Here is a 16,036-nt window from a genome sequence, read left to right as displayed (position 1 = left end):
CCGGAGGAGACGGCGGCTGGCTTGTTGTTTAGAAATATGATTGAATGAATAGCTCAGTGGAAAGAGCCCGGGCTTTGGAGTCAGAGGTCATGAGTTCGAATCCTGGCTCCGCCAATTGTCAGCTGTGTGACTTTGGGCAAGTCACTTCTCTGGGCCTCAGTTCCCTCATCTGTAAAATGGGGATTAAGGCTGTGAGCCCCACGTGGGACAACTTGATCACCTTTGTAACCTCCCCAGCGCTTAGAACAGTGCTTTGCACATAGTAAGTGCTTAATAAATGCCATTAAAAAAACGGTGCTTTGCACATAGTAAGTGCTGAATAAATGCCATTAAAAAAAACAGTGCTTTGCACACAGTAAGTGCTTAATAAATGCCATTAATAAAAAAAGTGCTTTGCACATAGTAAGTGCTTAATAAATGCCATTAAAAAAACAGTGCTTGGCACGTAGTAAGTGCTTAATAAATGCCATTAAAAAAACAGTGCTTTGCATGTAGTAAGTGCTTAATAAATGCCATTAAAAAAAGTGCTTTGCACATAGTAAGTGCTTAATAAATGCCACTAAAAAAACAGTGCTTTGCATGTAGTGCTTAATAAATGCCATTAAAAAAGTGCTTTGCACACAGTAAGCGCTTAATAAATGCCATTAAAAAAACAGTGCTTGGCACGTAGTAAGCACTTAACAAACACTATCATTATTATTATTATTACTACAAGGTTGGCTGGGTGATTCCCTACATAAAAAGCTCATCTTGAATAACGTGGGCGATTAAATGCTGGGTTTTTTTCCTAGGATCTCACGGTCCCTGCTAAACTAGAAACCAGAGGGCCTCAGTTCCCTCATCTGGAAAATGGGGATTAAGGCTGCAAGCCCCACGTGGGACAACCTCATCACCTTGTAACCTCCCCAGCGCTTAGAACAGTGCTTTGCACATAGTAAGTGCTTAATAAATGTCATTAAAAAAACAGTGCTTTGCACATAGTAAGTGCTGAATAAATGCCATTAAAAAAACAGTGCTTTGCACGTAGTAAGTGCTTAATAAATGCCATTAAAAAAACCAGTGCTTTGCACACAGTAAGTGCTTAATAAATGCCATTAAAAAACAGTGCTTTGCACATAGTAAGTGCTTAATAAATGCCATTAAAAAAACAGTGCTTTGCACGTAGTAAGTGCTTAATAAATGCCATTAAAAAAGTGCTTTGCACATAGTAAGTGCTTAATAAATGCCATTAATAAAAAAAGTGCTTTGCACATAGTAAGCGCTTAATAAATGCCATTAAAAAAACAGTGCTTTGCACATAGTAAGTGCTTAATAAATGTCATTAAAAAAACAGTGCTTTGCACATAGTAAGTGCTGAATAAATGCCATTAAAAAAACAGTGCTTTGCACGTAGTAAGTGCTTAATAAATGCCATTAAAAAAACCAGTGCTTTGCACACAGTAAGTGCTTAATAAATGCCATTAAAAAACAGTGCTTTGCACATAGTAAGTGCTTAATAAATGCCATTAAAAAAACAGTGCTTTGCACGTAGTAAGTGCTTAATAAATGCCATTAAAAAAAGTGCTTTGCACATAGTAAGTGCTTAATAAATGCCATTAATAAAAAAAGTGCTTTGCACATAGTAAGCGCTTAATAAATGCCATTAAAAAAACAGTGCTTGGCACGTAGTAAGCACTTAACAAACACTATCATTATTATTATTATTACTACAAGGTTGGCTGGGTGATTCCCTACATAAAAAGCTCATCTTGAATAACGTGGGCGATTAAATGCTGGTTTTTTTTCCTAGGATCCCACGGTCCCTGCTAAACTAGAAACTGGGGGAGACGGCGGCTGGCTTGTTGTTTAGAAGGGGGGGAATTTCCCAGAACAGGGAACAGGACAGAGGAAATCCTGTGGAAAACTTGGTCCCGTGGAAAGCTCGGGTTAGGTGGAGGAGGATGGGGAGTGGGTGAAGAATGAAAAGAATAGATACTCTACTTATTTATTTATTTATTATACTCTATTTATTTATTTTACTTGTACATATCCATTCTATTTATTTTATTTTGTTAATATGTTTTGTTTTGTCCTCTGTCTCCCCCTTCTAGACTGTAAGCCCGCTGTTGGGTAGGGACCGTCTCTACATGTTGCCAACTTGGACTTCCCAAGCGCTTAGTCCAGTGCTCTGCACACAGTAAGCGCTCAATAAATACGATTGATTGATTGAAAAGGTGGGGGGAAGAATGAGAATTTCCTTGAGACCCACCTGGGTTCGGCGGTTTCAACCTCTCTGAGGGTGAGGAATAAGGTGCGGGGGGAAATTTGGGTTATTTTACTTGTACCTATTTATTATTCTATTTATTTTGTTCATGATGTGCATTTAGCTTTAATTCTAATTTGTTCTGACGACTTGACAACCGTCCACATGTTTTGTTCTGCTGTATCTATCCCAGCGCTTAGAACAGTGCTTGGCACCTAGTAAGCACTTAAATACCACCATTATTATTATATTTTGTTTTGCTGTATCTATCCCAGCACTTAGAACAGTGCTTGGCACAAAGTAAGCACTTAAATACCACCATTATTATCATATTTTCTTTTGTTGTATCTATCCCAGTGCTTAAAACAGTGCTTGGCACCTAGTAAGCACTTAAATACCACCATTATTATTATATTTTGTTCTGTTGTATCTATCCCAGTGCTTGGCACCTAGTAAGCACTTAAATACCACCATTACTATTATATTTTGTTCTGTTGTATCTATCCCAGCGCTTAGAACAGTGCTTGGCACAAAGTAAGCACTTAAATACCACCATTATTATTATATTTTGTTGTGTTGTATCTATCCCAGCGCTTAGAACAGTGCTTGGCACCTAGTAAGCACTTAAATACCACCATTATTATTATATTTTGTTGTGTTGTATCTATCCCAGTGCTTAGAACAGTGCTTGGCACCCAGTAAGCACCTAAATACCACCATTATTATTATATTTTGTTCTGTTGTATCTATCCCAGCACTTAGAACAGTGCTTGGCACATAGTAAGCACTTAAATACCACCATTATTATATTTTCTTTTCTTGTATCTATCCCAGTGCTTAGAACAGTTCTTGGCACCTAGTAAGCACTTAAATACCACCATTATTATTATATTTTGTTGTGTTGTATCTATCCCAGTGCTTAGAACAGTGCTTGGCACAAAGTAAGCACTTAAATACCACCATTATTATTATATTTTGTTGTGTTGTATCTATCCCAGCGCTTAGAACAGTGCTTGGCACCTAGTAAGCACTTAAATACCACCATTATTATTATATTTTGTTGTGTTGTATCTATCCCAGCGCTTAGAACAGTGCTTGGCACCTAGTTAGCACTTAAATACCACCATTATTATTATATTTTGTTTTGCTGTATCTATCCCAGCGCTTAGAACAGTGTTGGCACCTAGTAAGCACTTAAATACCACCATTATTATTATATTTTGTTTTGTTGTATCTATCCCAGCGCTTAGAACAGTGCTTGGCACCTAGTAAGCACTTAAATACCACCATTATTATTATATTTTGCTGTGTTGTATCTATCCCAGCGCTTAGAACAGTGCTTGGCACCTAGTAAGCACTTAAATACCACCATTATTATTATATTTTCTTTTGTTGTATCTATCCCAGCGCTTAGAACAGTGCTTGGCACAAAGTAAGCACTTAAATACCACCATTATTATTATATTTTGTTGTGTTGTATCTATCCCAGGGCTTAGAACAGTGCTTGGCACCTAGTAAGCACTTAAATACCACCATTATTATATTTTCTTTTGTTGTATCTATCCCAGTGCTTAGAACAGTGCTTGGCACATAGTAAGCACTCAAATACCATCATTATTATTATATTTTGTTGTGTTGTATCTATCCCAGCGCTTAGAACAGTGCTTGGCACAAAGTAAGCACTTAAATACCACCATTATTATTATATTTTGTTGTGTTGTATCTATCCCAGCGCTTAGAACAGTGCTTGGCACCTAGTAAGCACTTAAATAACACCATTATTATTATATTTTGTTGTGTTGTATCTATCCCAGCGCTTAGAACAGTGCTTGGCACCTAGTTAGCACTTAAATACCACCATTATTACTATATTTTGTTTTGCTGTATCTATCCCAGCGCTTAGAGCAGTGCTTCGCACATAGTAGGCACTTAAATACCACCATTATTATTATATTTTATTTTGTTGTATCTATCCCAGCGCTTAGAACAGAGTGCTTGGCACCTAGTGAGCACTTAAATACCACCATTATTATTATATTTTGTTGTGTTGTATCTGTCCCAGCGCTTAGAACAGTGCTCGGCACATAGTAAGCACTTAAATCATCATCATCATCAATCGTATTTATTGAGCGCTTACTCTGTGCAGAGCACAGGACTAAGCGCTTGGGAAGTACAAATTGGCAACATATAGAGACAGTCCCTACCCAACAGTGGGCTCACAGTCTAGAAGAAATAATAATAATTATAATGATGATGGTAATCGCAAAGCGCTTACTACGTGTCAAGCGCTGTCTAGCTCACAGTCTAAAAATACTTAAAAAGCACTTAAATACCACCATTATTATTATTATTCTTTGTGCCTCAGTCCCCTCATCTGTAAAATGAAGACTGAGGGCCCCATGTGGGACAACCCGATCGCCTCGTATCCTCCCCAGCGCTGGGCACATAGTGAGCGCTTAACCGACGCCATCGTTATTATCATTATCTTCAAAGCGGCCGGAAACATACCAGACGACGTTGCTCAACCCACTTGCTCCTGAAACTCCTCTGGCTCAGTGGGAAGAGCCCGGGCTTTGGAGTCAGAGGTCCTGGGTTCAAATCCTGGCTCCTCCACTCGTCAGCTGGGTGACTTTGGGAAAGTCACTTCACTTCTCTGAGCCTCAGTTCCCTCATCTGGAAAATGGGGATGAAGACTGTGGGGCCACCCCATGGGACAACCTGATCACCTTGTAACCTTCCCAGCGCTTAGAACAGTGCTTTGCACAGAGTAAGTGCTTAATAAATGCCATTATTATTATTATTATTATATTAATAATATTTTAATAATTATTATTAATTATTAATATTATTATTATTCTCTGACTCCTCTCGGACTGTTCCAAAGACTAGCCAAAGAGAAGCCGTGTGGCTCAGTGGAAAGATCCGGGCTTTGGAGTCAGAGGTCATGGGTTCAAATCCCGGCTCCGCCAATTGTCAGCTGGGTGACTTTGGGGAAGTCACTTCACTTCTCTGAGCCTCAGTTCCCTCATCTGTAAAATGGGGATGAAGACTGTGGGCCCCCCAGTGGGACAACCTGATCACCTTGTAACCTTCCCAAAACTTAGAACAGTGCTTTGCACAGAGTAAGTGCTTAATAAATGCCATTATTATTATTTTAATATTAATAATATTTTAATATTATTATTATTATTATCATTATTCTCTGACTCCTCTCGGACTGTTCCAAAGACTAGCCAAAGAGAAGCCGTGTGGCTCAGTGGAAAGATCCGGGCTTTGGAGTCAGAGGTCATGGGTTCAAATCCCGGCTCCGCCAATTGTCAGCTGGGTGACTTTGGGGAAGTCACTTCACTTCTCTGAGCCTCAGTTCCCTCATCTGTAAAATGGGGATGAAGACTGTGGGCCCCCCAGTGGGACAACCTGATCACCTTGTAACCTTCCCAAAACTTAGAACAGTGCTTTGCACAGAGTAAGTGCTTAATAAATGCCATTATTATTATTTTAATATTAATAATATTTTAATATTATTATTATTATTATTATTCTCTGACTCCTCTCGGACTGTTCCAAAGACTAGCCAAAGAGAAGCAGCGTGGCTCAGTGGAAAGAGCCCGGGCTTTGGTGTCAGAGGTCATGGGTTCAAATCCCGGCTCCACCAATTGTCAGCTGGGTGACTTTGGAGAAGTCACTTCACTTCTCTGAGCCTCAGTTACCCCATCTGTAAAACGGGGATGAAGACTGTGGGCCCCCCCGTGGGACCACCTGATCACCTTGTAACCTTCCCAGCGCTTAGAACAGTGCTTTGCACATAGTAAGTGCTTAATAAATGCCATTATCATTATTATTATTCTCTGACTCCTCTCAGACTGTTCCAAAGACTAGCCAAAGAGAAGCAGCGTGGCTCAGTGGAAAGAGCCCGGGCTTTGGAGTCAGAGGTCATGGGTTCAAATCCCGGCTCCGCCACTCGTCAGCTGGGTGACTTTGGGGAAGTCACTTCACTTCTCTGAGCCTCAGTTACCCCATCTGTAAAATGGGGATGAAGACTGTGGACTCCCCGTGGGACAACCTGATCACCTTGTAACCTTCCCAGCGCTTAGAACAGTGCTTTGCACATAGTAAGCGCTTAATAAATGCCATTATTATTATTATCATCATCATCCTGTCGCCCAGCTCTTTGTCAGAGAAAACAACACACATCACAGTCCATCCAACTAAAGAAACTCCAAATGAACGGTGTGAACGGCTCCATCGGACGGCCTAAATGGATCCTAAAAATCCACTTTCTCCGGCCAGGGAGAGCAGGGAGCAGGGCTGAAAACACAATTGAGGCTTTTTCCTCTTGGCTGCGTCATCACAACATTCATTTATTCATTCAATCCTATTTATTCAGCGCTTACTGTGTGCAGAGCACTGTACTAGGCGCTTGGGAAGTACAGGTCGGCAACGTCTAGAGACGGTCCCGACCCAACAGCGGGCTCACAGTCTAGCAGGGGGAGGCAGAGAACAAAACCAAACGTATTAACAAAAGAAAATAAATAGAATAAATATGTAATCAATCAATCAATCGTATTTATTGAGCGCTTACTGTGTGCAGAGCACTGTACTAAGCGCTTAGGAAGTACAAGCTGGCAACGTATATATGCACCAATAAAATAAAATAAATATAAATAAATAAAATAAATAAATAAATAAATAAAATGTACCAATACTGGTACATATATGTACCAATAAAATAGAGTAATAAATCCGTACAAACATATATACATATATACAGGTGCTGTGGGGAGGGGAAGGAGGTAAGGCGGGGTGGATGGGGACAGATGAGGTATATTTGGACGGTGTTAACAGCCATTGGAAAACGTCTAGTACATATTTACTCTTCTTTTTATTTTGTTAACGATGCGCATCTAGCTTTAATTCTATTTGTTCTGACGATTTTGACACCTGTCTCCATGTTTCGTTTTGTTGTCTGTCTCCCCCTTCTAGACCGTGAGCCCGTTGATGGGTAGGGACCATCTCTATACGTTGCCGACTTGTACTTCCCAAGCGCTTAGTCCAGTGCTCTGCACACAGTAAGCGCTCAATAAATACGACTGAATGAATGAATGAATTTAGCTTTAATTCTATTTGTTCTGACGACTTGACATCCGTTCACATGTTTAGTTTTGTCATCTGTCTCCCCCTTCTAGACTGTGAGCCCGCTGTTGGGTAGGGACCGTCTCTATACGTTGCCGACTTGGACTTCCAAAGTGCTTAGTACAGTGCTCTGCACACAGTAAGCGCTCAATAAATACGATTGAATGAATGAACTTATTTTACTTGTACATATTCATTCTATTTATTTTATTTTGTGGACACAGTAAGCGCTCAATAAATACGATTGAACGAATGAATGAAGTAAGATTTACAGGAAAAATGGATTCTGTTGAAAGATTTGTTCATAGTACCATGCTAGATATAAAGTGCCATCATTTATCATATGTTGCCAACTCGGACTTCCCAAGCGCTTAGTACAGTGCTCTGCACAAAGTAGACGCTCAATAAATACGATTGAATGAATGAATGAATTTAGCTTTAATTCTATTTGTTGTGATGACTTGACACCCGTCCACATGTTTTGTTTTGTTGTCCGTCTCCCCCTTCTAGCCTGTGAGTCCGTTGTTGGGTAGGGACCGTCTCTATACGTTGCCGACTTGTACTTCCCAAGCGCTCAGTACAGTGCTCTGCACACAGTAAGCGCTCAATAAATACGATTGAATGAATGAATGAATTAATTTACTTTGCTTGTACATATTTATTCTATTTATTTTAATTTGTAAATATCTTTTGTTTTGTTCTCTGTCTCCCCCTTCTAGACTGTGAGCCCGCCGTTGGGTAGGGACCGTCTCTATACGTTGCCGACCTGGACTTCCCAAGCGCTCAGCACAGTGCTCTGCGCACAGTAAGCGCTCAATAAATACGACTGAACGAATGAATGAAGTACGATTTACAGGAAAGATGGATTCTGTTGAAAGATTTGTCCAGAGTACCACGCTAGATATAAAGTGCCATCATTTATCACATGTTGCCAACATGGACTTCCCAAGCGCTTAGTCCGGTGCTCTGCACGCAGTAGGCACTCAATAAATCATCGATCGTATTTATTGAGCGCTTACTATGTGCAGAGCACCGGACTAAGCGCTTGGGAAGTACAAATTGGCAACATATAGAGACAGTCCCTACCCAACAGTGGGCTCACAGTCTAAAAGGGGGAGATAAATGTGATAATAATAATATAATTATTATATCATAAGCAATAATATAATATTATTATATTATATTATTATATAATATTATATGTTATATGTATTATTATATATTGCATTGTTATTATTTTATATTATAATATATTATTATATATCATATGTATTATTATATATTATATCGTTATTATATTATATTATTATATTATATTATATTATTATAAGCAATAATAAATGCGATTGAATGAAAGAATGAATGGAAGTGCCTTATGCCACAGGAAAATAATCCCCTGACCCCTTCTCAAGGTCCCAAAGGCTCGTAATAGATTTTTAAGTGCTTGCTCGCTAGAGAAAAGGAATCGAGCCGCCGACTGAATTTTCCTCTCCGGTTTCGAATGGTGCAGCGTCGGTGAATCGCTCTTCCTCCCTTCAAAGCCATAATAATAATAATAATAATAATAATAATAATAATAATAATAATAATAATAATAATAATAATAATAATAATAGCATTTATCAAGCGCTTACTGTGTGCAAAGCACTGTTCTAAGCGCTGGGGAGCTTACAAATAATAAGGGTAATAATAATGATGGCATTTATTAAGCGCTTACTGTGTGCAAAGCACTGTTCTAAGCACTGGGGAGCTTACAAATAATAATGATGGCATTTATTAAGCGCTTACTGTGTGCAAAGCACTGTTCTAAGCGCTGGGGAGCTTACAAATAATAAGGGTAATAATAATGATGGCATTTATTAAGCGCTTACTGTGTGCAAAGCACTGTTCTAAGCGCTGGGGAGCTTACAAATAATAATAATGATGGCATTTATTAAGTGCTTACTGTGTGCAAAGCACTGTTCTAAGCGCTGGGGAGCTTACAAATAATAATAATGATGGCATTTATTAAGCGCTTACTGTGTGCAAAGCACTGGGGAGCTTATAAATAATAATGACAATAATAATGATGGCATTTATTAAGCGCTTACTGTGTGCAAAGCACTGTTCTAAGCGCTGGGGAGCTTACAAATAATAATAATAATAATGATGGCATTTATTAAGCGTTTACTGTGTGCAAAGCACTGTTCTAAGCGCTGGGGAGCTTACAAATAATAATGATAATGGCATTTATTAAGCGCTTACTGTGTGCAAAGCACGGTTCTAAGCGCTGGGGAGCTTACAAATAATAATGATAATAATAATAATGATGGCATTTATTAAGCGCTTACTGTGTGCAAAGCACTGTTCTAAGCGCTGGGGAGCTTACAAATAATAATAATAATAATAATAATGGCATTTATTAAGCACTTACTGTGTGCAAGGAATGAAGGAAGGATGGCTACCACCACCATCTGAATCTTCCTTGCCCCATAGCAGGGCACTGGAGGATTTCATTGTTTGGAGAAAGTCTTGTAGACGGCTAACCTCTACTTAGTCGATGAGTAACAACTATCCTATGAATTGTACATATCAGTGTGAAAAAACAAACACACACACACACACTCCAGGGGGAAGGGGCAGGGGGTTGGTAAACAATTTGCACTTAATTGCAAAGCTCTGGCACCACATTTGCTCACTGAATGAATGAATTCACTAAAGGAGCTCTAACTGGGCTGGACACGAAAGCAAATACATATATATTTTTATGTATATATATATATCAATATATATATATATATATTGATGATGATGATGATGACCGTCTCTGTATGTTGCCAACTTGTACTTCCCAAGTGCTTAGCACAGTGCTCTTGCACACCGTAAGCACTCAATAAATACGATTGAATGCATGAATGCATTTATTCTGATGCTGTTTAGATCTACAATTCATATATATACACAATTATATATACACAATTATATATACACAAACATATACATACATATATATATACATATAGACACATATATATACATACACATATATACATATACATACATACATATATATACATATACATATATATACATATATACATATACATATGTATACATACATATATATACACATATATATACGTATATATGTATACATATATATATCATCATCATCACCAATCGTATTTATTGAGTGCTTACTATGTGCAGAGCACTGTACTAAGCGCTTGGGAAGTACAAGTTGGCAACCTATAGAGACGGTCCCTACCCAACAGTGGGCTCACAGTCTAAAAGGGGGGAGACAGAGAACAAAACCAAACTAACAAAATAAAATAAATAGAATAGATTTTAGACTGTGAGCCCACTGTTGGGTAGCAACTGTCTCGATATGTTGCCAATTTGTACTTCCCAAGCGCTTAGTACAGTGCTCTGCACAGAGTAAGCGCTCAATAAATACGATTGATGATGATGATGATATGGACAAGTAAAATAAATAAATAAATAGAGTAATTAATCTGTACAAACATATATACATCTATACAGGTGCTGTGGGGAAGGGAAGGAGGTAAGATGGAGGGGATGGAGAGGGGGACGCTCATATATATATGCTCAATACATATATATTTACACACACATTCAACCTTTTAGTTGCTTGGTTGGAGAAATTTGTGAAGAGCCCGCTGTTGGATAGGGACCGTCTCCATATGTTGCCAACTTGTACTTCCCAAGCGCTTAGCACAGTGCTCTGCACACGGTGAGCGCTCAATAAATACGATTGAATGCATTTATTCTGATGCTGTGTGGATCTATAATTCAATTTATTTATTCTGATGCTATTGATGTCTCCCTACTTGTTTTGTCTCGTCTGTCTCCCCCCTCCTAGACTGTGAGCCCGTTGTCGGGTCGGGACCGTCTCTATATGTTGCCAACTTGGACTTCCCAAGCGCTTAGTACAGTGCTCTGCACACAGTAAGCGCTCAATAAATACGATTGAATGCATGAATGCATTTATTCTGATGCTGTTTAGATCTACAATTCAATTTATTTATTCTGATGCTATTGATGGCTCCCTACTTGTTTTGTCTCATCCGTCTCCCCCCTCCTAGACTGTGAGCCCGTTGGCGGGTACGGACCGTCTCTATCTGTTGCCGAATTGTACTTTCCAAGCGCTTAGTACAGTGCTCTGCACACAGTAAGCGCTCAATAAATACGATTGAATGAACTGAATTAAAAAAAAACAACAAAAGCCTACTTAGCCCGCCACCCTCAACATCAAGATTCATTCATTCAATCGTATTTATTGAGCGCTTACTGTGTGCAGAGCACTGTACTAAGCGCTTGGGAAGTACAAGTACATTCATTCATTCAATCGTATTTATTGAGCGCTTACTGTGTGCAGAGCACTGTACTAAGCGCTTGGGAAAAGATGCGGCCTGAATCACCCCACTGTGTCTACCGAGCACTTACCGTGTGCGGAGCACTCTACTAAGCGGCGTGGCTGCTTATAATAGTATCACTAATAATAATAATAATAATAATAATAATGATAATAATGATGGTATTTGTTAAGCGCTTACTATGTGCCAAGCACTGTTCTAAGCGCTGGGGAGGTTACAAGGTGATCAGGTTGTCCCACGGTGGGGCTCACAGCTTTAATCCGGCTCAGTGGAAAGAGCCCGGGCTTTGGAATCAGAGGTCATGGGTTCAAATTCCGACTCTGCCACTTGTCAGCTGTGTGACTTTGGGCTAGTCATTTCACTTCTCTGTGCCTCAGTTCCCTCATCTGTAAAATGGGGATGAAGACTGTGAGCCCCCCATGGGACAACCTGATCACCTTGTATCTCCCCCAGTGCTTAGAACAGTGCTTTGCACATAGCAAGCGCTTAATAAATGCCATTATTTTGGAGAAGCAGCGTGGCTCAGTGGAAAGAGCCAGGACTTTGGAGTCGGAGATCATGGGTTCAAATCCCGGCTCCGCCACTTGTCAGCAGTGTGACTTTGGGCAAGTCACTTAGCTTCTCTGTGCCTCAGTTACCTCATCTGTAAAATGGGGATTAAGACTGTGAGCCCCACACGGGACAACCTGATAACCTTGTAACCTCCCCAGCGCTTAGAACAGTGCTTTGCACATAGTAAGCCTTTAATAAATGTCATTATTATTATTATCCCCGTTTTACAGATGAGGTCACTGAGGCACAGAGGAGTGAAGTGATTTGCCCAAAGTCACACAGCCGGGATTTGAACCCATGACCTCTGACTCCAAAGCCCGGGCTCTTTCCACTGAGCCACGCTGTGCGCTTGGGAGAGGACAACGGAGAGTCGGGAGACACTTTCCCTGCCAAGGAGGCACTCAAAATGCTCCGTGAGACGGCAAAAAGGAGGAAGAGGGGAAATAGGATAACAGTTCCTTAAATTTAATCCTCAAGATTAATCAGCCCTTAAATTTAAACGACAAGAGATGAGCAGATCCTCAAGATTGACGATCACACTGATTTAATAATAGGCTAACACCTTCTGGCTAGTCATCATCATCAATCGCATTTATTGAGCGCTTACTATGTGCAGAGCACTGGCCTAAGCGCTTGGGAAGTACAAATTGGCAACATCTAGAGACAGTCCCTACCCAACAGTGGGCTCACAGTCTAAAAGGGGGAGACAGAGAACAAAACCAAACATACTGACAAAATAAAATAAATAGAATAGATATGGACAAGTAAAATAAAAATAAATAGAGTAATAAATATGTAGAAACATATATACATATATATAGGTGCTGTGGGGAAGGGAAGGAGGTAAGAAGGGGGGATGGAGAGGGGGACGAGGGGGAGAGGACTAGCTTGTATGGCTAGTGTGCCGTACAAGTCAGTTCTTAATGAAACAAAAACCCAACACGCTAACGACGAGGCCATGGAGAAGCAGCGTGGCTCAGTGGAAAGAGCCCGCGCTTTGGAGTCAGAAGCCATGGGTTCGAATCCCGGCTCCGCCACTTGTCAGCTGGGTGACTTTGGGCCAGTCACTTCACTTCTCTGGGCCCCAGTTCCCTCATCTGGAAAATGGGGATGAAGACTGTGAGCCCCCCGTGGGACAGCCTGATCACCTTGTAACCTCCCCAGCGCTTAGAACAGTGCTTTGCACATGAGAAGCGCTTAATAAATGTCATTATTATTATTATTATTAAGATTAATCAGTCCTTAAATTTAAACGACAAGAGATGAGCAGATCCTCCAGTTCCCTCATCTGGAAAATGGGGATGAAGACTTTGAGCCGCACGTGGGACAGCCTGATCACCTTGTAACCTCCCCAGCGCTTAGAACAGTGCTTTGCACATGGGAAGCGCTTAATAAATGCCATTATTATTATTATTATTATTAAGATCAATCAGTCCTTAAATTTAAACGATAAGAGATGAGCAGATCCTCAAGATTGATGATCACACTGATTTAATAATAGGCTAACACCTTCTGGCCAGTGTGTAGTACAAGTCAGTTCTTAATGAAACAAAAACCCAACACGCTAACGACAAGGCCACGGAGAAGCAGCGTGGCTCAGTGGAAAGAGCCCAGGCTTTGGAGTCAGAGGTCATGGGTTCAAATCCCAGCTCCGCCACTTGTCAGCTGGGTGACTTTGGGCCAGTCACTTCACTTCTCTGGGCCTTGGTTCCCTCATCTGGAAAATGGGGATGAAGACTGTGAGCCCGCCGTGGGACAACCTGATCACCTTGTAACCTCCCCAGCGCTTAGAACAGTGCTTTGCACATGGGAAGCGCTTAATAAATGCCATTATTATTATTATTATTATTAAGATCAATCAGTCCTTAAATTTAAACGATAAGAGATGAGCAGATCCTCAAGATTGATGATCACACTGATTTAATAATAGGCTAACACCTTCTGGCCAGTGTGCCCTCCAAGTCAGTTCTTAATGAAACAAAAACCCAACACGCTAACGACGAGGCCACGGAGAAGCAGCGTGGCTCAGTGGAAAGAGCCCAGGCTTTGGAGTCAGAGGTCATGGGTTCGAATCCCGGCTCCGCCACTTGTCAGCTGGGTGACTTTGGGCCAGTCACTTCACTTCTCTGGGCCCCAGTTCCCTCATCTGGAAAATGGGGATGAAGACTGTGAGCCGCACGTGGGACAGCCTGATCACCTTGTAACCTCCCCAGCGCTTAGAACAGTGCTTTGCACATGGGAAGCGCTTAATAAATGCCATTATTATTATTATTATTATTATTAAGATTAATCAGTCCTTAAATTTAAACAACAAGAGATGAGCAGATCCTCCAGTTCCCTCATCTGGAAAATGGGGATGAAGACTGTGAGCCCCCCGTGGGACAACCTGATCACCTTGTAAACTCCCCAGTGCTTCGAACGGTGCTTTGCATATGGGAAGCGCTTAATAAATGCCATTATTATTATTATTATTATTAAGATTAATCAGTTCTTAAATTTAAACGATAAGAGATGAGCAGATCCTCAAGATTGATGATCACACTGATTTAATAATAGGCTAACACCTTCTGGCCAGTGTGCCCTCCAAGTCAGTTCTTAATGAAACAAAAACCCAACACGCTAACGACGAGGCCACGGAGAAGCAGCGTGGCTCAGTGGAAAGAGCCCGGGCTTTGGAGTCAGAGGTCATGGGTTCAAATCCCGGCTCCGCCACTTGCCAGCTGGGTGACTTTGGGCCAGTCACTTCACTTCTCTGGGCCTCAGTTCCCTCATCTGGAAAATGGGGATTAAGACTGTGAGCCCCACATGGGACATCCTGATCACCTTGTAACCTCCCCAGTGTTTAGAACAGCGCTTTGCACATGAGCAGCGCTTAATAAATGCCATTATTATTATTATTAAGATTAATCAGTCCTTAAATTTAAACGACAAGAGATGAGCAGATTCTCAAGATTGATTATCACACTGATTTAATAATAGGCTAACACCTTCTGGCCAGTGTGCCCTACAAGTCAGTTCTTAATGAAACAAAAACCCAACACGCTAACGACGAGGCCACGGAGAAGCAGCGTGGCTCAGTGGAAAGAGCCCAGGCTTTGGAGTCAGAGGCCATGGGTTCAAATTCCGACTCCGCCACTTGTCAGCCGGGTGACTTTGGGCCAGTCACTTCACTTCTCTGGGCCTCAGTTCCCTCATCTGGAAAATGGGGATTAAGACTGTGAGCCCCACATGGGACATCCTGATCACCTTGTAACCTCCCCAGTGTTTAGAACAGCGCTTTGCACATGAGCAGCGCTTAATAAATGCCATTATTATTATTATTAAGATTAATCAGTCCTTAAATTTAAACGACAAGAGATGAGCAGATTCTCAAGATTGATTATCACACTGATTTAATAATAGGCTAACACCTTCTGGCCAGTGTGCCCTACAAGTCAGTTCTTAATGAAACAAAAACCCAACACGCTAACGACTAGGCCACGGAGAAGCAGCGTGGCTCAGTGGAAAGAGCCCGCGCTTTGGAGTCAGAGGCCATGGGTTCGAATCCCGGCTCCGCCACTTGTCAGCTGGGTGACTTTGGGCCAGTCACTTCACTTCTCTGGGCCCCAGTTCCCTCATCTGGAAAATGGGGATGAAGACTGTGAGCCGCACGTGGGACAGCCTGATCACCTTGTAACCTCCCCAGCGCTTAGAACAGTGCTTTGCACATGAGAAGCGCTTAATAAATGCCATT

Source organism: Tachyglossus aculeatus, chromosome 9 (assembly GCF_015852505.1).
Source record: "Tachyglossus aculeatus isolate mTacAcu1 chromosome 9, mTacAcu1.pri, whole genome shotgun sequence".
In the NCBI taxonomy this organism is placed as follows: Eukaryota; Metazoa; Chordata; class Mammalia; order Monotremata; family Tachyglossidae; genus Tachyglossus; species Tachyglossus aculeatus.
This window is presented reverse-complemented; position numbering follows the sequence as displayed.